The sequence below is a fragment of the Macrobrachium rosenbergii genome, chromosome 17 (genome assembly GCF_040412425.1).
Source record: "Macrobrachium rosenbergii isolate ZJJX-2024 chromosome 17, ASM4041242v1, whole genome shotgun sequence".
Lineage (NCBI taxonomy): Eukaryota > Metazoa > Arthropoda > Malacostraca > Decapoda > Palaemonidae > Macrobrachium > Macrobrachium rosenbergii.
In genome coordinates this window covers 40,567,584-40,589,965 of record NC_089757.1, presented here as the reverse complement: position 1 = coordinate 40,589,965, position 22,382 = coordinate 40,567,584, and the positions used below count along the sequence as shown (strand labels likewise).

At 41.0% G+C, this 22,382-nt stretch overlaps 1 protein-coding gene and 1 pseudogene across 1 annotated transcript in view; both read right to left on the bottom strand.

Moving 5' to 3' along the window:
* Positions 1-21,130, bottom strand: part of LOC136847897 (gastrula zinc finger protein XlCGF57.1-like) — a 54,859-nt gene extending 33,729 nt beyond the window's left edge. The window contains exon 1 of the mRNA XM_067119939.1: positions 21,078-21,130. The gene's annotated coding sequence lies outside the window, so the exon portion shown is untranslated. The remainder of the gene's footprint in view (positions 1-21,077) is intronic.
* Positions 5,135-6,012, bottom strand: LOC136847633 (gastrula zinc finger protein XlCGF57.1-like; annotated as a pseudogene).
* Positions 21,131-22,382: the final 1,252 nt, after the last annotated feature.

Here is a 22,382-nt window from a genome sequence, read left to right as displayed (position 1 = left end):
ATTCCAAGTCTCCCCATTTTAAAATTATATACAGAAATGAAAGCTTGTTTTGGGTGACTAATGGTAATTCATTAAAAAGTCGCAATCTCTTTGTATTAATGATTAGATTCTTGGCAGAAATATTTTGTAATGGTGATAGACATTGATAGGAATGATACCAGTCTAAAGGGAACACTTGTATGTGAAAAAAGTGTAGTATGTTTTAAGAATCCTTCCTGAAATGTGGAACTTGACGTCTCCCTTCTCTGTGGCCCTGAATGCAATGTAGATTGCAACAGAGGAACCGGGAGGGTTAACTTGGCGTCAGAACTTGCGTCAGTATTGCCTTGGAAGAGCGAGATGCAAGATCTGTTATCACAATTCCTTGTCTTTAGGTCAGATTGTGGAATTCAAGGAGGAGCCAGAAACGAGCGAGGTCTTTGACATTCTCAGCCACTGTGTGGAGGAGGAGGAGGAGGGACTTCCTAGCGAAGAACTTGAAGGTCCTCCCATAACTCGGGCAGAAGTCCCAGAGAAAAAGAAGCTGTACGTCTGCGGGTATTGCGAAGAGGACTTCGGCGACAGGAACTCCCTCAAACTGCATGCCGTAACTCACGCTTGGGAGAAGAGGTACAAATGCCCTGAGTGTGGGAAAGCCTTCTTCAGGAAGAACGACCTGACGAACCACATGAGAATCCACACTGGCGAGAAGCCTTACGCCTGCGGGGAGTGTGGCTCGGCCTTTGCCGTGAAGTGCCACCTCATCAACCACGTGAGGATCCACTCGGGGGAGAAGGCGTTTGTCTGCGGTCAGTGCGGGAAAGCCTTCGCCGTCAGGAGCTACCTCACCAGTCACTTGAAAGGCCACAGTGGGGTCAGACCATTCAGCTGCAACTTGTGCGGCAAGGCATGTACCCACAAGAGCGAACTGACCAAGCACATTAGGGGCACACCAGCGACAAGCAGCCCTTCTCCTGCGGCACCTGCAGGAAGGTTTCTCCACAAGGGCAGCATCACCAGACACATCATGCACACCGGAGAGAAGCCTTCGTGTGCAAGGAATAAGGGAAAGCTTTCACCTTAAGAACGAGCTCACACGCACACAGGAGAGAAGCCGTTTGCCTGCATGAAGGCTTTTCCGCGGAAGGTCGACCTCGCGACTCACATCAAGGTTCACACCGGGGAAAGTCCATACGAGTGCAGCCTCTGCGGGAAGGCGTTTGCACAGAGGAGTCACGTAACAAAGCACGTGCGTTCACACCAGGGAGTGTTCGAGAGGAAGGAGAGAGAGAGAGAGAGAGAGAGAGAGAGAGAGAGAGAGAGAGAGAGAGAATGTCCTCAGGGAAACGGTCTTAGAGCAATCTTTCAATGCTATGAGTGTCTGTTCAAGTCGAGGTGCTACTCCCGAACTGTTACTTTAGGCTTGAATCCTGGTATGGGTGTAAGGAACCGAGCAGGGTAACAGCCAGTAACTGCTACTTTGCCAGTCAGTACTGGCAATAATGCCCATGAATACCCAGTGCCCAAAAGCTGGGGTAAATTAGCCTCAGGATTTTATGAATATTAATATTTTGTAACTTTTTCCATTTTATCGAGCAGCTTTATTATTATTATTATTATTATTATATTATTTACTGTTATCATAAATCTTGAAAACATTCAAGTGCTGTCTGTAATATAATGTTTCTGTTATTTAACAGACTCTGTGACTTATCATAAATCTTGAAAACATTCAAGGATTTCACAGCCACAAAGATTAGGCTACTTAGTCTTTGCAACTTATCTCTGTGCTCAACAGATGCTCATATATATATATATATATATATATATATATCGTATATATATATATATATATATTAATCATTATATATATGTCTATTAAACAGACTGATTTATATATATATATATATATATATATATATATATATATATATATATATATATATATTTTTTTTTAATCATTAAACTTTCCATTTTCTGTATTGGTTTTATGTAATAAGAAGTCTGTGAAGTCTTTGAATAAATACTGTATTGATCTCTCTTTCTCTCTCTCTCTCTCTCTTTTCTCTTCTCTGATCTCTCTCTCTCTCTTGTCTCTACTGATCTCTTCTTCTTCTTCTCTCTTTGTTATTATTCTTATTATGAAGAAGAAATGATAAAAATCTGCTAATATAAGATTATGGAGTGTGCGAGAGAAATTATAATAGTTGTAGATTGGAATCTCAATGGCATACAGTATATTATGAAATATAATGATTTCAATTGTATATTACGTAATATAATGATTTCAGTTATATATTATGTAATATAATGATTCCAATTATACAACAAATTGCTGTACAGGATCTTTTGTATCATTGTATAAACAATACATTAAAATTCAGTAATATTTATAATGAAAATAAAATATGTACAGTAATTGTATATTTACAATGTATAGAACATTAAAAGTGAATATTTATAATGAACATACAATATATTGTATATTTATAATATATACTGATATCTTGTATGTTTAAGGAGACTACAACGAATAAAAACATATTACAAAAATGCTTTTTTTTCCCCCAACGAACTAATCGGTAAAATCAAATTATTATATATAAAAACAATTTACACCTCATTTCATTTTATTTTTTATAATAAGGCTATGTGGTATTCATATATATAGGTCTACATAGTTAGCCTACATGGTATTCATATACATAGAAGGCCTACATAGTAAGCCTATGTGGTATTCATACAACCGAAGGCCTACTAGTAAGCCTATTAAGGTATCATAGTCTGTTTGTAAAGTTTGTCTAAATAATGAGCCTAAAAAAGTGGTATTCCATACATAGAAGGTCTGACATAAAAAGCCTATGTGAAAGTTTCATATACAGTATAACAAAGGTCTTTTTCTATTAAGCCTAACAAGAGGTATTGTCATATATATAGAAGGTCTACATATTAAGCCTATGTGGTATGCATACATATAGAAGGTTACATATTAAGCCTATGTGGTTTTCATATATATAGAAGGTCTACATATTAAGCCTATGTTATGACTGATAAGATCTCTCAGATACATCGCAAGACATCGTTCGTTTGCTTAACGTTACCAGAAATAATCTCTAAAAAAGCTTGATGTATATCCAGAGGATTGAATCTGACACAAAAAGGCCTTGAGAGAAAGTTCTCGAATCTTACTCATAACTGAACTCTGTTTCTCAAAGTTCACTAACAAGAAAGCAAAATTGCCTTGTGAAATGATGACCGAAGGAACTGACTGACGACTTTCTATCTCTATCTAACTCATTCAGAGATCAAAGACCATCTTTGGCAAGCGTTTCATTGACCCTGATATTACATTATGACTGATAAGATGTCTCAAATGCATCGCAAGACTAGAGTTCTTTGGTAACATTACCAGAGAGCCGATATACGCAAAAAAAGAGGTTTAATCTAATCAGAATGATACAGTACTTTATTCATTTACAAAGCAAGTCCTGGCTCCACACTTCTGAATGGTTAGCTTAAAACAGTCAGTCTACTGTGTCCAGGATCTACTAAAGCTTTACCTCATTCTTTGTAGAGTAATAAAACCAAAAACATATAAAAAATAATCAAATAAAACTGTACCTAATTTTCATTGATGTTCAATGAAGAAATCAATCTTTTTATTTCCACTAAGACTGACATTTCATGGAAATATTCAAGCTTACAACTACTATACATATACAAGTGCATACGCATAATGTCTAACAACAAAATGAAGAAAAATTCATGTCAGCCAATGACAAAACTAATTCTTAATTTAGAAATCATACAAAAAGTACACATGAACAAGAAAAGTGAAGTATGCACCAGAAAATTTCTTCACCTGGCATGTACATTGTTCAATGAGTACAGTGTCACATCAAATTCGCCATGGTCAAAATATTCTGGTTCTGCCTTGACTTCTACGAAAGCATCTGCAAACAAAGAGCCCTCATCTGTGTTTTCAGTAAGATCCTCCTCCGAATTCTCCTTCTCTTCTTTGATTAAGAGCAATGGTAATGATTTTTCAGCTTCCACTTTCACAGGGGGTTCTACTTACAACACTCAATCCTAGTTAGGATCTGATCAAATTTTCCTCTGTTTGGAATACTCAGAAATAAAATATATAAAAAAGGAGTAAACAAATGCTCCTCTCAATAGCACTGTCGACAACACAGAATCAGAAAAACTTTGAGTAAAAATTAATTGGAGCCTAAAAATATAAATAAGGATTTTACTTTTTATAGTCCCTTAGGTTGCTGTTGCTTTTTTTTTTTTTTTTTTAAGATTTTGCAGATAAGTTCACAATAATTATTTCCATACCCAGTGCAACTTACTTTGGGATGCAAACCTTAATAAATCTGTCAGTACAACTGAACATCACCTCTGATGAATAGCTTTGCTTGTGCATTTTGACACTTTAAAACACTATTTTGGCATTCAGAACCAATGGCTGTGATTTGGAGATCAACAATGACTGTGATTTGGAGATTACAAGACAAAAATATAACACGCAGTGTAAAAGAACAATTTCTACCCTTCGTGACTTCTCACATATGTTATGAATCTACAGAGAAAAACTTCTTGAACATTGTGTGGATGAATGACATCTTTCTTCCGAGTTAACACATTCGTTCTAAGATGGACCTAATGAAAAAAATTCCTGGGAACCAAGTGCATATAGTGTATATGACTTCTTTCTAGTATGAGTTTTCACACACCTTTTCAGACACCTTCATTCACAATATCTCCTTTAGCATTCATGAGACATGAATGGCTTCTCTCCAATATGGGTTCACATAAGGCTTTTGAGAGCCGAGGAATACTAAAAACCTTTTTGGCATTCAGTAAATTGCCCTCTAAATATTATGAATTTTCATGAGTAATCTCAAAGCACTTGAAATTGTCCAACATTTTTGACATTAGGACTGGAGAATGTCCTCTCTAAAAAGGAATAAACAATGATTTCAAGTGTACTCTGAGAATTTCAGAATTAGAAAAACTACCTGGACAAAGATCAAGTATACAGTTTCTGTCTAGTGTGAATTCTCGTGTTGCTTTTTAGAGATATTTAAATTTTTTTTTAAATCTTCTTTGACATATAGAGCAAGTATAAGGTTTTCTCCTGTATGAGTTCTCATGTGTGCAAACCTGAGAGGACTTTGACAAGAAAAACTTCTTTGACATATAGAGCAAGTATAAACAATATAATGGTTTCTCTCCTGTATGAGTTCTTGTGTTTGTGTTTTGAGAGTACTTTGAAAAGAAAAAAGCTTCTTTGACATATAGAGCAGGTATAAGGTTTCTCTCCTGTATGAGTTACCATGTGTATTTTGAGATGTGACATTGACAGAAAAACTTTTTGACATAAAGAACAATTATAAGGTTTCTCTCCTGTATGAGTTCTCATGTGTGTTTTGAGATCTTTTTGAGAGTACTTTGACAAGAAAATCTTCTTTGACATACAGAGCAAGTATAAGGTTTCTCTCCTGTATGAGTTTTCACATGTTTTTTTAGATGACTTTGATCAGAAAATCTTCTTTGACATATAGAACAACTGAATGGTTTCTCTCCTGTATGAATTGTCATGTGTGTTCTGAGGTGACTTTGACGAGAAAAACTTCTTTGACATACAGAGCAGGTATAAGGTTTCTCTCCTGTATGAGTTCTCATGTGTGTTTTGAGATAAATTTGAAGAGAAAAACTTCTTTGACATGTAGAGCAAGTATATGGTTTCTCACCTGTATGAGTTTTCATGTGTGTTCTGAGATGACTTTGATCAGAAAATCTTCTTTGACATATAGAGCAAATATAAGGTTTCTCTCCTGTATGAGTTCTCATGTGTATTTTGAGACAACTTTGATCAGAAAAATTTCTTTGACATATAGAGCAAGTATAAGGCTTCTCTCCCGTATGAGTTCTCATGTGTCTTTTGAGATGACCTTTGACAAGAAAATCTTCTTTGACATATAGAGCAAGTATAATGGTTTCTCTCAGTCCTGTATGAGTTCTCATGTGCATTTGGAGATTACTTTGACAAGAAAACCTCTTTGACATATAGAGCAACTATAAGGTTTCTCTCCTGTATGATCTCTCATGTGTCTTGTGAGATACTTTTGAAGAGAAAAACTTCTTTGACATGTAGAGCAAGTATATGGTTTCTCACCTGTATGAGTTATCATGTGTGTTTTGAGAGTACTTTGAAGAGAAAAACTTCTTTGACATATAGAGCAAGTATATGGTTTCTCTCCTGTATGAGTTCTCATGTGGGATTTCAAATGGCCCATCTGTTGAAAATGTCCTTTGGCATTCAGCACAAGTTATTTGCTTCCCTGCTGTGTTGCTTCTCTCTGAAAATTCTTTTGTTCTAACCAAATGTCTATTTTCTTCTGCAATACAGATGTTCTTTCCACTTTCACCATCACAGCTTGGAGAGCTGTCCTCATACTTAATAGATTGGGATGAACAGTTCACATCAAATACACTATGGTTAAAAAATTCTGGTTCTGCCTTGACTCCTAAGAAGGGATCTGCAAATAAAGGGTCTTCATCTGTGTTTTCAGGAAGATCCTCCTCCAAATTCTCCATCTCTTCTTTGATTAATGACATTTCCACAGGGTGTTCCATTTACAACACTCAAATCCTAGTTGGGATCTCTTGAAATTTTCCTCTGCTTGGAATACTCTGAAATAAAATAAAAAATCTGAGTAAAACTTGTTCTGAATAGCACCATTAATAACAAAAACAGAATTTGAAATTGAAAATAATTTCATGTTTTTGAGTATGTGCCTATTTCAGTTCTAAAACTAAAATAAGCATCCTCTGGGAAAACATATATCACAATGCAATGATCATCTAGACACAATTTGTCTCAAAAGAAATAAAACGGCATCCTTGGATTCTGTTTGGAATCAATTTTATTTAGGCCAAAGTTGGTTGACAATCAACCAACAGCTTCTGCCTTTACCACATATTCCCGACTTACTCTAATTTTGACAATCAAATGAACAGCATCTTTCCTTCATGAGTTGGGAGTATTATAAATCTATCTACAGAAGAATGACCTTTTGCTTATATGAATTGCATGTGCATTTTGAGGTGGTTCTAATGAAAAGGCTACTTGGACACCCAGTGAATATAAATCAATTCTATCTAGTATGAGTTTCCATGCGCCTTTTAAGAACATGGGATAGAGAAAAACTCCTTCAGCTAGGTGAATGGCTGCTTCTCTCCAGTATGGGTTCTCATTTGTACTTTGAGAGGAGAGGAATGATAAAACCCTTTTTGGCATTCAGTGCTTGTGAAAGGCCAGAGTCTCTCCAGTATGAATTTTCATGTGTAATTTCAGGCTATTCAAACGTGTTTAACTTTTTGGACATTCAGAACAAGTGAATGGCTTGTCTCCATTATGATTTCTGATGCGTATTTTGAGACTTTCAGAATGAGAAAAACTACTCTGACATACAAAGCAAGTGAACGGTTTCTCCAGTTCAATTCTCACGCCTGTGTTTTGATGATTCAGGTGATTAAAAGTACTCTGGCATTCATTGCAAGGATATGGTCTCTCTCCAGTATGGATTCTGATGTGGATTCTGTGATGACTTAATGTGAGAAAAAGTACTTTGACATTCTGCACAAGTTGTTGGTTTTCCCACCATTTGGTTTTCCATAAAAAAAATATCCACATTTTTGTCATTACTTTCATCAATATTACAAGCTGATTTCTAGTGAAATACTTTTCTGCAAGATGTAAGTTATATGTGAGAATCACCAGCAATTGCAGTAGGCAGAGGTATATTTTCGGTCTTTTGCAAGTTCAAAATAATCCTAGCTCATTTCAGCCTGCTTTCAATGATACTGCATATCAAATATTCTTATACAAAACAAGACTCCTCACACCACAAAGAATCAGTCTGGCACAGACCAAACATAATTATATCAGTTAAAAACCTAAACATTTTATGAGACCAACTACACTTCTTAGCATGAAAAATTATTTCTAAAATGACAAATTTTTAATCAATTTTTACTTTTCATAACTTACAAATCTGAGGTCTCTACATAGGGGGAAATCTCAAAGCACTTGCTGGATCCGGTTTAAAAACAGAAGCAAGGTTTGGTGGCATGGGAGTGACAGCCAATGGGAAGAGAGTAGGTGAAGCTTGCATATGCCATGACGCACCAGTTATCTTCCAGCCCAGGTAACAGTACAAGGGGTGGCTTGAGGTGGGCCTTTTACATAAAGACCTCAGGTTCAGGTTTGCATGTTATGAAAAATACAAATTGATTCAAAATTTGTCATTTGTTCACACAATGAACAAACCTGTTGGTCTTTACGTAGGGGAGACTTACTTTTGGTGGGAGGATAAAGTAAGCTTTAGAACTGACTGGTGGTTTGGCTCACCTGGGCTCACTTCTTGGTCAATTGTTAGAGCATAGGAAGGAGTCATATGCCTCTGATCTGTTAAGCGAAAGATTACTCAACAGCCAGACATCCGGGCTTCAACACAATGGGAACTCCAGTCTACACTGTGAAGGTCTTTACATAGGATTTAGCTTGTGAACTTTCACACATGGTAGTTAGCTACCGATGGTAGGGGTGGAAGCCCCGCCCACTCATCGGTCTGCACTCCACTTTGCCTTTCGACCCAGGTATCAAAATGAGGGGTGGCTGAGGTGGGCCATAAATGTAAAAACCTTCAAGTTTGTATGTTAGGAAAAATACAAATTACTTTAAAAATTTATAGCTTGTTCCAACACAAATAAAAACCTTTGATGTTTACATAGGAGACTTACCCTTTGGTGGGTGAATTCTGGGTAAATCTCTGAACCGACTGGTAGTTCGGCTCACCTGAGCCTCTCTTCCTGGTCTCGAAGAGCTGAGGAAGGAGTCCCATGCCTCAGATCTGTTGAACATATGGGATGTTCAACTGTCAAGACTTCTGGGCTTTCGAATTAATGAGTTTGTGTCATTATTTCAAAAAGAGACTGACGGATTTTGAGTCTTTGCTACGATTTCCGTGACAAACTCGACCGTAACAGATATTCATCTCAAATTGAAGTTTCCCATGCTTTGCTGATAGAATGTCACCAGCTGCAAATATTACCTGTTTGTGGACCAACTTCCCACGTCTGCTAATTAGCATCAGGGTAGAACACTTCTGAATTGGTCTTCATTATATTCAGAAGACATGAAGTCTAAAATCAAATGCAAGCGCACTATTGGTCTGTTAGTTACTATGTAAATTTCCTGGCCACTGATTGGTCAGTAATCCATATAAAAGCCACTGCCATTTGTTAATAAAGTTAGAACTCTAAGATCTCTCGTCTTAATTACTCCCGCTAAAGTCATAGAGCCCGCCAACTGTCCTCGCTGATGTCAGGTGAGAAAGTCCGTTGCCTGCTGAAGAGTATAGCTCCTACAGGAGAGAAACCCTGTCAATGACACTAACCACAAGAGACAGTCCATTTCCCCTGGTACCCAGCCGCAGAGGATATAAAGGTATCCAGATATCTCTGTCAAGTGTGGCAAGAAAAACTCTCCTTTCAAGAGATGCTGGATAGTCTCCAGGCATGAAGGGACAGACCTTCCATCGCCTGGTGATACCTTCCTACGTGCGGCGGGCTTAACAGGTTGTGCCAAAGGGGAATCTCTCTCCTTTGGAAAGCAGAGCTAGCTGGTCATGGAAGCAGCAGTCACTGGAGGGGCACTAGAGGCCCTCAAGTGTGAAATCCAAGCCCTCCACGGAATGCTACCCCAGGAGGGTTAGGGAGGGCCTCCCATGTGGCTAATCTAAGCCCCTTGGGCTCCACCTCACCTGCAAGACAAGTTGGGCTAAGGGGGGCACTCTCCCTTTGCCCCGAGGGGGAATTCCAACCCCGCCCCCCGAGCAAACGGAGACCACCGGCGAAGAGTTGTACTGGATCATCGCCCCACACCGACTCTCTACTGACGAAACAGTAGGAGATGGTGAAGGGGAGACAATAGGAGGTAGTTTGGCTGGGGGCAGGAAGGACTCAGAGAGAACCCTCAGCATCACAGGAGCGTATTGCAATCTGAAGATGCTGGGGAAGCCCTCTTCTCTCTCCTCCTTCCCCAGGCAAATTGCACCCACTGTTCTGATTGGTTACACACATTTTCTGCATTCACTGCAGAGGGTGTGGGGATCTACCTCAAGAGAGGAGAGGAAGTGATGCAGGGTTTGTCAGTGCCAGGCCAATGCCTCAAGAGAGTAGCTGAGGAGAATTCCAAAAACATCCACCAGGGAGAGTTACGTCTCTCCTTGCTTTCGTGCTCCCCAAATAGACTGAGGTGAACTGTTTTAACAAGAGTGATTTCGTTTGCATAAATGTAACATGTTAAATTGTACTGAGTTTTTATAAGTAATTTTCGTCACTAAAAGTAAGGAAATTACAGAACTCGTCTCTATTACGCCTTTCTGAGAGATATTAATACTTTGAGAATACATTCCCTTCAACAATAACAGGTACGAGAAGCAGTAAGGCGGAATCTACACTCGGCAAAGCTCGCAGGTGAGATTAAACATACTTTCAAAGGGAAAAAACCAACTACTGTATTATTAAAGTAACATCAGTTAGACCAAAATAAAAAGAAAGACCAAAAAAAAAAACAAGCTTAAGAATATATCTTTATCTCCTGAAATAATAATAAAACCTATGGATGCAGATATCCAAAACACTGAAGAAGTAGAAGAGAACTATACCATAAATAACAATGATTATGTCAAGGGAGAAGAGCATCCCCAATAATTGGTACAAGAGGAAATGAAACAAGAAATGTACATGAAAACACATGTGGATGTGATGATTTTGTTGAATTATGCAATAATAAAAAAATTATAACAAAAGATGGTTTAACAAAAATTATAGGTTTTATGAAGTATAGGGAAAACGAAATCATGGATTTGAGTACCCATGAAAAAGGTTGCATGTGCATTGAGCACTTTGTATATTATAAAGAAAAACAAATGAATGTCACGAGTAAATTATTAGAAAAAATCCAAGTTGATGATACAAAAAAGAAAGTGAAACTCGACCGCTATAACATTTTCAATATCACAATTTTTGAAAGTAAATTGTATTTTTCCTAACTATACAAACCTGAGGTCCTTTACATTAGGAATTACTTTCAGGCGTAGGCTGGAAACCAATTAAACTCTTGAGCAAGGTGGTTAGGCAAAAAAATACCAAAGGTAGGGGGATACCCACCTGCCCACATGTAAACATTCCAGTTTGCCTTTTGGTCCAGGTTCAGATTGAGGGGTGGCATGAGGTGGGCATAGTATCATTTTCAAAGGACCTCAGGTTTGTGTATAGTTAGGAAAAATACAATTACTTTAAAAATTGTGATTTGTTCCGACACATTATACAAACTCTCGGTCCTTTACATTATGAAGACTCACTGGTTGGAGGGAGGAATCTGAGTGAGTCTCCTGAACTGACTGGAGTTCTGCCACCTTTATACTCTCCTCCTGGTCGAAAGAGCGAGGAGGAGTAAAAAGTGTCTGACATATTGATCGGAGTGTAGGAACTGCAAGATCAAATGTCAGATACTGGACCTTTTTGCATGAGTGAGGGAACGTAACTCCTACTGAAATAGGCTGGAAGGATCTAGAGTCGGAGGCAGTAAAAAACCAAAAGCGAGATAGGGTTCACTTATTGCCAGTCTCTCCTTCCTCCCCTTGCTAGAAAATAATAAGGAGCGAATTGCTTCTATGATTCTATAATAAAAAATAGAACGGCTGCTCGATGTGTGGATCTTATCTGCATCAGTGCCAGTTCCAGCAGCTATTGGTTCATAAAACATCCTAACCAATCATCCCTAAGGAGGAGAAGTTAGAGAACAGGGAAGGAGGAGGAAGAGAGGCCAGTCACTCTCGGAATCCTTCTCACTTCCAGAACCAACATCTTAGGCGAGGTGCTACTTGTCCTCTTGAAGGAGCTGGGTAAGACAACACAACTTGTTGAGCAAGCCACCACAGAGCCAAGGAAAAAGGGTTCCAAGGGCCTGTGGGCAAGACCGAAGGAAGAAGACAAAGAGACCACGTCTTGCTTCCAGACCAACAGAAACTTCCGAATGCGAGGGATGGAACAAGCCATTGACTTCAAATGAGCTCTCAGGTGAAAGGTACCGGAATCGTCGTTGTCAGCTGCCAAGTACCTCTTTTCATCGTCGCAACAAGTCAGGAGGAAGATGTTTCCTTAGACACTTCTTCCTTGGGAGAGACAGTACTGTACTAGCGAAACGACGACATCCAAGGTTAGGAATGTCAAACCTTCGGAAAGTACCACAGATCCCTAATAGGACAAAGTAACGAATGATCTGGATCATCGACACAAAGTCCAAGGAGGAGGGGAACAAGGACTCGAACCCAACAGTAGATGCCAATGGATTCGAGTCCACCTCTGACAACATCCGAGAAGGAGTCGAGGTATGATCCCCATCCCTGTTCTTCCATTTTCTTCAGCCAAGGCCAGGGTAAGATGAGAGATGGTCCTAAGAGGGCATATCTCTATCCAACGACTCTTGTCATTGGCTGAGCACGGACAGGAACCCTAAATCCTCTCGCATGCCACCCAGGAAACAGTTCCTGGGAAGCATGACTGAAGAAGCTTTGTCAGAGCTGGTCTCCACTGAGGAGAAAAAGGCTACTTCAGATAGAAGACTAGGTCGCAAGGGCCTACATTCTTCACAAAATGAAAGGGAGAGAAGCAACCTCAGGTGGAGAAGATGAGGAAGTCCAGACTTGAAGAGCGACTCTGACCCGAGAAGAAGTTCCGACAACGACACCATCAGCGAAGACGGATCCAGCCCCTGGGACAGTGTTGCAGAGGACTTCAAGGGATATCCAGCTATATCCGTTGCAGCTCGGCGAGAAAGCCTGTGCTTGCAAGGAAAGCTGGAAAGTCTCCCAGTCCTGAACACACAGGAATGTACTGCCTCAAGAACCGCTTCTTGTGTAGCTGCACAGGAGGATGGGTCAAGCGGAATTCTTCTCGATGCCTCGGCAATCAGGTCGGATGAAGGCGAAGTCTTCAAGTATTTGTCTGTAACTCGGGGTGAGCCATGTTTGTGAACCCCTAGCGAAACGGACAAATACGGAGGGAAAAAACATTGATATCGAGTTTTCACCAAAACACAGCATGCCTCAACAGAGTGGCCCCTGGTCTGGTATGAGGGAGTGAGAAAACACTACCGACTTGTGTGCAGGGAGGCAACAGAAGGACGGTAAGGATTTCTCAGTCCAGCAGTCTCTGCATGAATCTTCGTGAAGAAAGAGTGAGCAGCATGTTCCGTCCCGATCACTCAAATCCGAGGCCAGGCTTACCTACCAATATATCCCCACCAGGAATGCATCTGGTTAATTCAGCTGTCAAGTGTGCAATAGAACAATACTCGAGTACCTTCAAGTGTCGAGATGAAACAGGGGGAAAAACGATTGCCTCCTGTTTGTTGACAAATGCCACTACTGTGGTTTTGTTGTTCAACGAAACCAGTGTGCCACAAAACCCATCCTGAATTCACGGACGGCCAAAAAGCTGCCCTGAGCCCAGGACGGTGATGAGAAGGTACTAATCGTCTCGGTCACACAAATTCAAGACAAGGTCTTACCAGGTGCGCCTATTCCAATCTGTGAATCCGTAACCCCACACAAGATGTGAGGGGAATATGCAAAATTCGAAGGTTCCTACAATCAAGCATTAGCCTAACTCTTTCCTCATACATCGAAGAGGAAAGAACAAGAAAAGGAAGCAGACTTCCATTTTCCACCATGGGGAAGCTTCTGCAAGATGACAGGGTACCGAGGCAATTAGCTCTAGCCGGCTGGCATTTCCCAATCGGGAACGGGAGAGGTGGTGGGATGAAAGTTCGATGGAAAGAATTGCCAAGACCTAAGGGAAATAGATACTTCTCCTCAAAATCCATTCCCAGGTCTCGGCAATGTCGCTGCCAGTTCCAGAGAATCTGATAAGCATCATTTTGTCCAGGCATCAGCAGTTGCAATCTTCTTCTGAAAAACTAGGACTTCTTAACTAAGGAGTTGAGGGGGCTGGCTTGAACTCAAGCAAGAGTTGAGATGACTAAGACCCAAAGTTCTTGGCCATTGTCCAAAGGACAAGTCAAAAATTCCCTGAACCAGAACCTTGATTACCAGGGTATCTGGCAAATCTCTGAAAGAGAAAGGCAGAACCAAGTAACCTTTGTTCCCAAGGGTCAAGCCAACTCGGGACTTACAAAACCGAGATCCGATTGGACAAAGTCCTTCTTCTTAGCACCAGAATTGCCCAAAAACTGCAGTCAACAAGACCCTCCCAGGCAAGAAGAATTCATATTCTGTTGAGGCAGGAGTGGAAGTTTGGTGTCTCGACCTGAATTAACTCCAAAGAAAAGAATTCATCAGGTCGAAACGCTTTCGGAAGCCAGGACCTGGCAGTCCGACACTCTCGCCCTCACGGAAACTGCAAGCGTTGCAAGTGATGAAGGTTATTCATTGGGGGTTTGCCGTCCTCTCCTGTCCCCGGGGATCCAAAATTAGCCTGGTTCCCCAAGAACACGGGGCTGAAAAGAAAGATTAGTATCTTGAAGAGGAAGACCCTCGCTGTTTCTTTAGATAAAGCTAGAAAAACTCCTGTACCTCTCCCTTGGAGGGAGACCTTGACAGATCCCATGAAACCCTCCTCAGCTACCTGGTTATAATACCAAGACTCGGGGACCGTTCCCAAAGCACTGGCAGCCGAACTTCCGAAAGAAAATTTCGTCAGGAATGCTCTCTCTGTCCGTTTGACATGATCGGAACAACAGAGAGGAGAAGAGAACAGGTGAGGAGAAAAGAGTATCCCTACCTGTCCTGCCAGAATGATAAGCAGGAGAGGTGGACCGTGAGCGATAATCAACCGAAGGAGATTACTGCCACACGGGGAAAGAAGAGCACTTGTGTCGTGGCAAAGCGCTTTCCTGGGAAGAGCAAAAAAAATTTCACTCGAACATAGCCGAGAACCGAATCGGAAAAAACCAAGTAGGGCCGAGGCGAAACCCCGATTACCAATCACGCTTGCGATCCAGCTGTTCGGTATGTGGCAGACTGGGAGGCAGGCAGGGCATTTTGAGCTGAGCCGAGCCAGTCTGGCAAGCTGACTCGAGTTGAGCCGAATGTCTGGGAAGCCGAGTCAGATGCTGAGCCAGTCTTGTAAGTGCGACCAGGGGCGAGCCGTTCAATTCCAACACAATCATAACTGGGCAGGCTGGACTCGTCTGCTGTGAACAATTGCTAGTTTCCCAAACTCTAAACTCCTTACTGGTTCAGGCCAAGGCCCTCGAAAGAAGGTTCAAAGGGGAATTCTGTGTCTGCTATCTTGCATGCTCCGAACCCTAAAGTTCGATTTACAAGAACAGCCATTTTGTGTTAAGCAGCTGGCGGGCAGTGTCGAGACACCTGGCATCGCGCTCACACCGACAACTGGGTGTCCCGCAACCAGACACCTGGGTGTCTCGGCACTTTCTCTCTTTCCTGTGCCTCTCGTGTAATTGAGAGTCAAGAGTTGATGATTCATAGAATTCGAGCTACCCATGGACTTCCAGAAAATCGGGAGTGGCTGCTTTGTTTCCTAATAGATTGAAAGAGCCAAGCACAGAACCAGTCTTAGACATGTTGACTTCCAAGACTGGCATAACAACTGGCCTCGAGAATTTGCTCTTACATTAATCTCAAAACGCAAGATCCCACAGGAGAATGCGAAGTGTTATGGCAAGAAAACTTGTCTTCTGAAGAGAGTCAGTCCCTTTTAGAAGTCGAGAAGGACTCCCAAAGAGAATCTCTTCCCTGCTTCTTCTGGTGTTCGAACCGAGAGGATCGAGACACCAGGCTGGGAACCCGACCGAGCACTGGCAAACACTTGGAGCGCTTGCGGTGCTGGCAGGAAGAGGAACCAAGACACCTGACAATCTCAATTTCGGCCCTTTCTCTTTACTGCTCCTGAACTGGGCCCAGGAAAATTTCTCCAGACCAGATCGGGGGTATACTCATTATTTTCCATAGAATCTCGAGCACTCAGGACGTGCTCTCGCGAATCAGCGCCAGCAGTCCCCCATCTTAGAGGCGGAACCTCTAAGACTGGGAACGGATTGCAAACTGAGGTCTGCAGATGGCGACGTCTTCTTGTTTGACAAAACCCAACGGCTATCAAAGTCAAAATCGGTTTCCTAACCTGAAGGTCGGGAAGAGCCAATAAAGACCCACTGCCTCAGGAAGGAATGCAGTCCCTAGACGTCCAAGGGCATCAAGGGAAGAAGCAGCATTCCTTTCCTTGAATGGAGGTCTGTCCGATTCTCGGGACCCCCTTGGACCTCGGGAGAGGAAGGGAAGACGCAGCAGAAGACGCAAATCGAAGATAAGATGAAGAAGACGGCGGCTACTTCCACAGGGTCAGGACTTCCTTCACCTCTTGCCGACCATCTTCTACAGGATGGTGGACACGAAACATCGATTTTCCAGGGTAGTCCGGCAGGAACACAACGGATGCAGCCAGGACACCACCACCAGGAGAAGCATGGGGATGGGACAGCCTGATGCAGGAGCAGGGCAGCAATTCGGAAGGCAGGAGCTACTGCAACGGCCAGGAACATCACCTCAACAGGACCACTTCCTAGCATCTTCACACAAATACATCTTCTGATGGATGGCGGAAATCGACTTACCCTGGGGCAGCTGGCAGAATTCGCACGGAAGCGGCCCTGGGCAACCGCCAGAAGCGGCAGTGATCTGGACACCTGCAGGAGCTCTCTTCAAAGGTTCAGCGGAGGAGCTGAGGACGGCCAGGAACGTCACTTCCACAAGGCCTTCTTCCCTTTTGCCAACATCTGGGATGGCTGACATGTCAACCTCCACGGCAGCTGGCAGGAACACAATGAAGCGGCCCCGGGTCATCACTTCAGAAGAAGCGGGCACGATCAGGACATTCGATTCAGGAGCTTCCCACGCTTAGCGGTTCGGAAGGCAGGAGCTGTGCAACGAACCTGTCATTTGAAAGTCACCAGCAGCAACAGGAATGATCAGGGCGGCAGGGCAACAGGAGACCAGGAAGAGCACCCCAGAGACTGTCGTCAGTTGACAAGAGTCATAAAAGGGAACAGCAGGAGTAGATGGACCACAGATTCTGAGGCAGTTAACAGCATGTAAATGTCCAGCAATGACAACGATTGGTCCACAATCCAGAGTCAGAAATCCCAACTGGAAATATGTCATCTAACCAGGTATTGTGGTCTCCAGAAGCAATACTAAATGAATGTCGGGACTGCTTCATACGGATATCCTTTGATATATCCAGCCAACTACTGCTGTGTCAGGTGAGAAAGCCCGATGCCACTGTCAACCTGAAAGAAAATAAAGATCATTAGTAGAGGAGACTCCTCTCCCTACAAGGGAACCCTGTCAATGACAGGAACCTACAAGAGGTTGCCCGATCGCTCCATTTCCCCTGGTCTTCCCAGGCAACAGAGGATATAGAGGTATCCAGACATCTGTGTCTACTAAAGTGGGAATGAAGAACCTCAGGAAGAGAAAAAGGACAGGAGGGGAGGCCACCAGGGCGCCATGGAAGCGACAGACCCTCCGACAACGCCTGGTGAACCTCCCACCCGGTCCAGCAGGCTTCTCAGGTTGTGGCAAAAACACTCAGCATAAGTAGGAAGGAATTAGTGATGCCTGGTCACACGGAGGCAGCAGTCACTGGAGGGCACTAGAGGCCATCCTGATGAATGTGAGGGAGTCAATATTACGTCCCAAACTATATCTCAGGAATGCTTAGGGGGGCCTTCAACTATACGTAAGGGCTGCTGGAAGAGAAGCACCTACAAGACAAGTTGGGCTAAGAGAGGCACAAACAAGACAGCCCTTGGGGGAATTCAAACCCAAGAGACAGTGCAGGAAATGGAGACTGGCTTTTGTAAGTACTTATCACAAATGCCGACTCTCTACTGTTTGTATTAATAAATATCAAACACAGGTAAATATAAACAAAAAGGCAGAAAGATCCCAGGAAGGAAGGAAATAAGAGAGAACCTCAGCATCACAGAACAGTCAATCCAAGATGCTGAAAAACACTTCTCTCTCTCTGATGGCCTTCCCAAACTGCAATGTTTACATCCAGGTTCTAATGGGTTCTAGCAACATTTTCTGCATACACCTTGCTCAAGAGTTTAACAGCCGTTTCCAGCCTCCTGAGAGTAATTCCTAATGAAAGTGATGCAGGGTTGTGTCATGTACTGAACAAAGCAATGTTATACAATGGAACGTAAATGGTCTACAAACCAATTACACCTAGAAGTACAAAGATTACTAAAAGAATATGAACCAATGATATGTTTACATGTCAACAAAACAATATCAACAATAGGTAAATATACATATACAGTATACGCATTATTCACTGAAAATCCCCCCATTCACAGTATTTTTCACTGAGAAATATTCACTAATTACTGTATTTTCATCTCATTTTCATGACTAAATGCACTTTTTGTGATAAAACTATTAAAATACTCAGGTAGTGCTTGAGTTACGATCATTCACCTTATAATACTTCAATTTTGCAATGGGGTTAGCAATTAATATCGATACGACAATATTTATAAAATATTTTTAAATTTCGAGCGGGCACGGGCAGCAGCGTACAATCAGGCAGCGAGAGAGACCAACTTACAATAGACCAACTTCTTTTCCTCCATCTCTTTATCCCATCTTCTAGTTAAAAAGTGAAAGAGAATGATAAAAGTATTGTTAGTAACGTTATACTCTTGCGTAAATGCATACAGCCATAAACAACCGATCAAGAAACTGTTGTTTTGCTTCACCGAATCGGATAACAACAGCCGTTTTGCTTGTATTCCAACCATCGTACGGTAATACACAATTACCGTAGGTTATAGTACAAATGACGTTAAGTAGAATAGGACTGATGTACTTTTACATTATACCCTTATTCAATATGGATAAAAGATTGGCAAGGAAATATACTGCTAAATTTAAGCTGCAAGTTGTAGCTGAAACTGAGAAAGCAATGTTCAAGCTGCTAATGACTATAAATTATTATGCATCGGCAACATGGATGAAACTCGACCGCAATCAAAATTGGAGAGGAAGTTTTTTAATCAAAACTACTGGGCATCAAAGAACACATACTGCTATTTTTACGCCGATAAACGATAAATACATAAAGCTCATATTATGATGAAATCAAGTGAAAATAGCGAACGGAATCTTGATTTTCTTTATACAAAACAAACACCCCCAAACAGCCAACGTCATCTATTAATGAAAAAATAGTTAAATTAATTTCACAACAATATGTATTCAAGGTGTATTTAGACTTAAAAACACTTTGTACAGTATAATGAAAAATAACCTTGCCCCATATAAATAAAGTATCCAGAAACTCATTTACGCTAACTAGAAGCAAGAAAAGTGCTCTGAGCTGAGTTAAAATGGCGAAATAAACACAGAGTAAACGATTCCCAAACCAAAACAATGATCGCACTTTATAATACAAAAGCAATATAAGAATACTGTACTGTAAATACAATATTATTGGATACAGTGAATTAAGGTATAACATTTTGAAAGATCCATGGAAAAGACGCATAATCGTTATATTGATGTTTGTATAATACAATATGTGAATACAGAGTAGGTTATAATGTAGGCTATGCTACCGTGTATGTATACGATATACCATAGTGTAGGCTAAGCTAATTCTTGCTTGTTATTCAATTTCTCTTTGTACTGAATTATCATAAGTCGCTATGCATGAACCTCCAGAATTAGCTGATATTAATAATTACTACAGTATACTGTGTAGGCAGTCCCGGTTTATAAACCCGGTTCCCTTTACATTAGGAGTTAGGCGTACATTTTGGAAACGCTTTTAAATATATTCATCAAGAAATTATTTCCTAACTTATGACGCATGTTCGGGGGCTGAAACGGCCGCTCTGAACAAGGTGGTTAGGCGAACTCCAGGTAGGAAGAAATTTGGCCCAAAACAGCAGAATAATCATAAGATTGAAGGTTTTTTGAGGTAAAACTCAATAATAACCTGCAGTTTACATAGTTAGGAAAATACAAGAGCATTAAAAGTGGTTATTTATGATTTTTGATTTTTTACGAACCCTCGGTCCTTTACATTAGGAGACTCACTTATTGGAGGGAGGAATCGGAACCCCGTCGTCTCTCTGAACTGGTACTGGATTTTATAGTGTTGGCTTCCCCAAATAATTCTGGTAAGCGAAGGAAGGGCTAGGCTATGACAAAAGATCGGGTTTTAACAAAAGATGGGTTTTCAGAAACTAACCCCTTTGCAAAAGAGGATAAACCTGTTCATGCCTCTTTAGGCTGATTTTTTGTATCTGAACTGATCAAAATAGGCAGTTCTACTAAGTTTGTAGGGTTCTAAGTATTCATGGTTTTAGCTATTCTGCAAGAGGAAGGAGGGTGGTTGCATCCCCCCAAATATGGGGGTTTACTGTATATCAGAATAAGCAAAACAACAACTATACTCATATATCACAAGTATTCCAAACAAAAACAAAAATATGGTAAGTCAAGAGAGCCAGTCGGGCAGAGGAGAGGCGTCTACAACTTGATTCTCCCCAAAAGCAAAGTGAGTGCATACTGACACGCGGATGGGACTCCTGTCCCTACCGTCGGCTGGATAACTACAGTACCTTGTTTAAAAGTTCAACGGTTCCCAGCTCACACTGCAAGTAATATCTTTAACATCCCAAGACCAAAGGTTTGTATTCTGTTGCAAAACACAACTCACGCTTTCTCTGCCGATTACATATTATTCTGACTTATGCCAGATTTCGACCTACAACAAACCGTAGCAACAGGTCTCTGTAATGACTCAGGGACTGCCTGTACTCCCATACAACAGACGAAGGTTTGTATCCTCGTGGGAACAAATGAATTTGTTTTTTCTATTCCTAACCTCAAGAGTTAAACTTTAAACCATACGTGAGCAACAGTACTCATTAATGTACAAATAATCTTTGAAATACTTACAGAAAAATTGAACAGACAGCAGTCTAACACGTTCCCAACAAGACCAAGAAACCAGGAACAGTTATATACTTCAACTTCACTTTCCGATGACCTCTGACCACGTCTGCATTTGGTGCATCATGAATTATCTGCAAGATGAAGAAACTGATCATTATAAATATACAGGAAGTGTATTAGGCTTACATTAGTTAAGTATACCTTAGTTTAACCAGACCACATTAATGTTTTCCTCAGTAACAATCATTGTACGTACAATGTCCTGGAGACTAAAGCAAGCAGCATACCGCTTTTTTTCCCCCAGAAATCATGATTTCAGCCAATACCCCTTGTAATGTTTGAGTCTTGATTCTTGTCCAGGCTAAGCTAAGTTATGTAGGCCCAGGCTAGTTTTGGAATCAAAACACTACGAATGGTTATGCTAGCCTTAATCCTAGTTAGCCTAAGATTCTCTCATTTCAAGATCAATTTGGCATAGAATTATAAATTTGTAAACCTTCAGAATACATAAAATGACAAATTTTAAAGTAATTTGTATTTTTCCTAACATACAAACCCTCGGTCTTTACATAACAAAATACCTTTGATGCAGCTGGGAACCTGCAAATCATCAATATTACCGATAATTAAAGTAAAGAAAAGTTTTGCTGGTTTGAGTCATGTAACTTTCTTTATTGGCACCCATATCCTCCTCCAATATTCTAATTACTGTACATACTTAATGTTAAAAATAAATGTTTGTAATGTAATAAAGTTTCATATCTCCTTTTCGAAAACCTTCTCACAATCCTTGCAATGTACAATAACAGGTGCTGATGAAAATCACAATTTTTTAAAGTAAACTGTATTTTTCCAACTATACAAACCATCAACAGAGCTTAACATTAGGTCTTACTTATAGAGAGCTGGAAACACTACTGACTGTTGAACTTTCAAACAAGGTGGTTAGGCAGTTAACTACAGTCCAGTAGGCTCTGGAGTCCCACCTGCCCGGATGTAAACATTCCAATTTGCCTTGTTCTGTCCCAGGTATCAGATTGAGGGGTGGCATGAGGTGGGCATGAAATGTGATGTAAAGGACCTCTGGCTTGTATAGTTAGGAAAATACAATTTACTTTCAAAAATGTGATTTGATAAAACATGATGTACAAACCATCGGTCCTCTACATTAGGAAGAAGTCACTGGCTGGAGGGAGGAATCTGAGTGAGTCTCTTGAACTGACTGGAGTTCGCCACACCTGGGATTCTCTTCCTGGTCGATTCTCAAGGAGGAGAAAAACTGCCTCTGACAAACTGATCAGGTGTAGT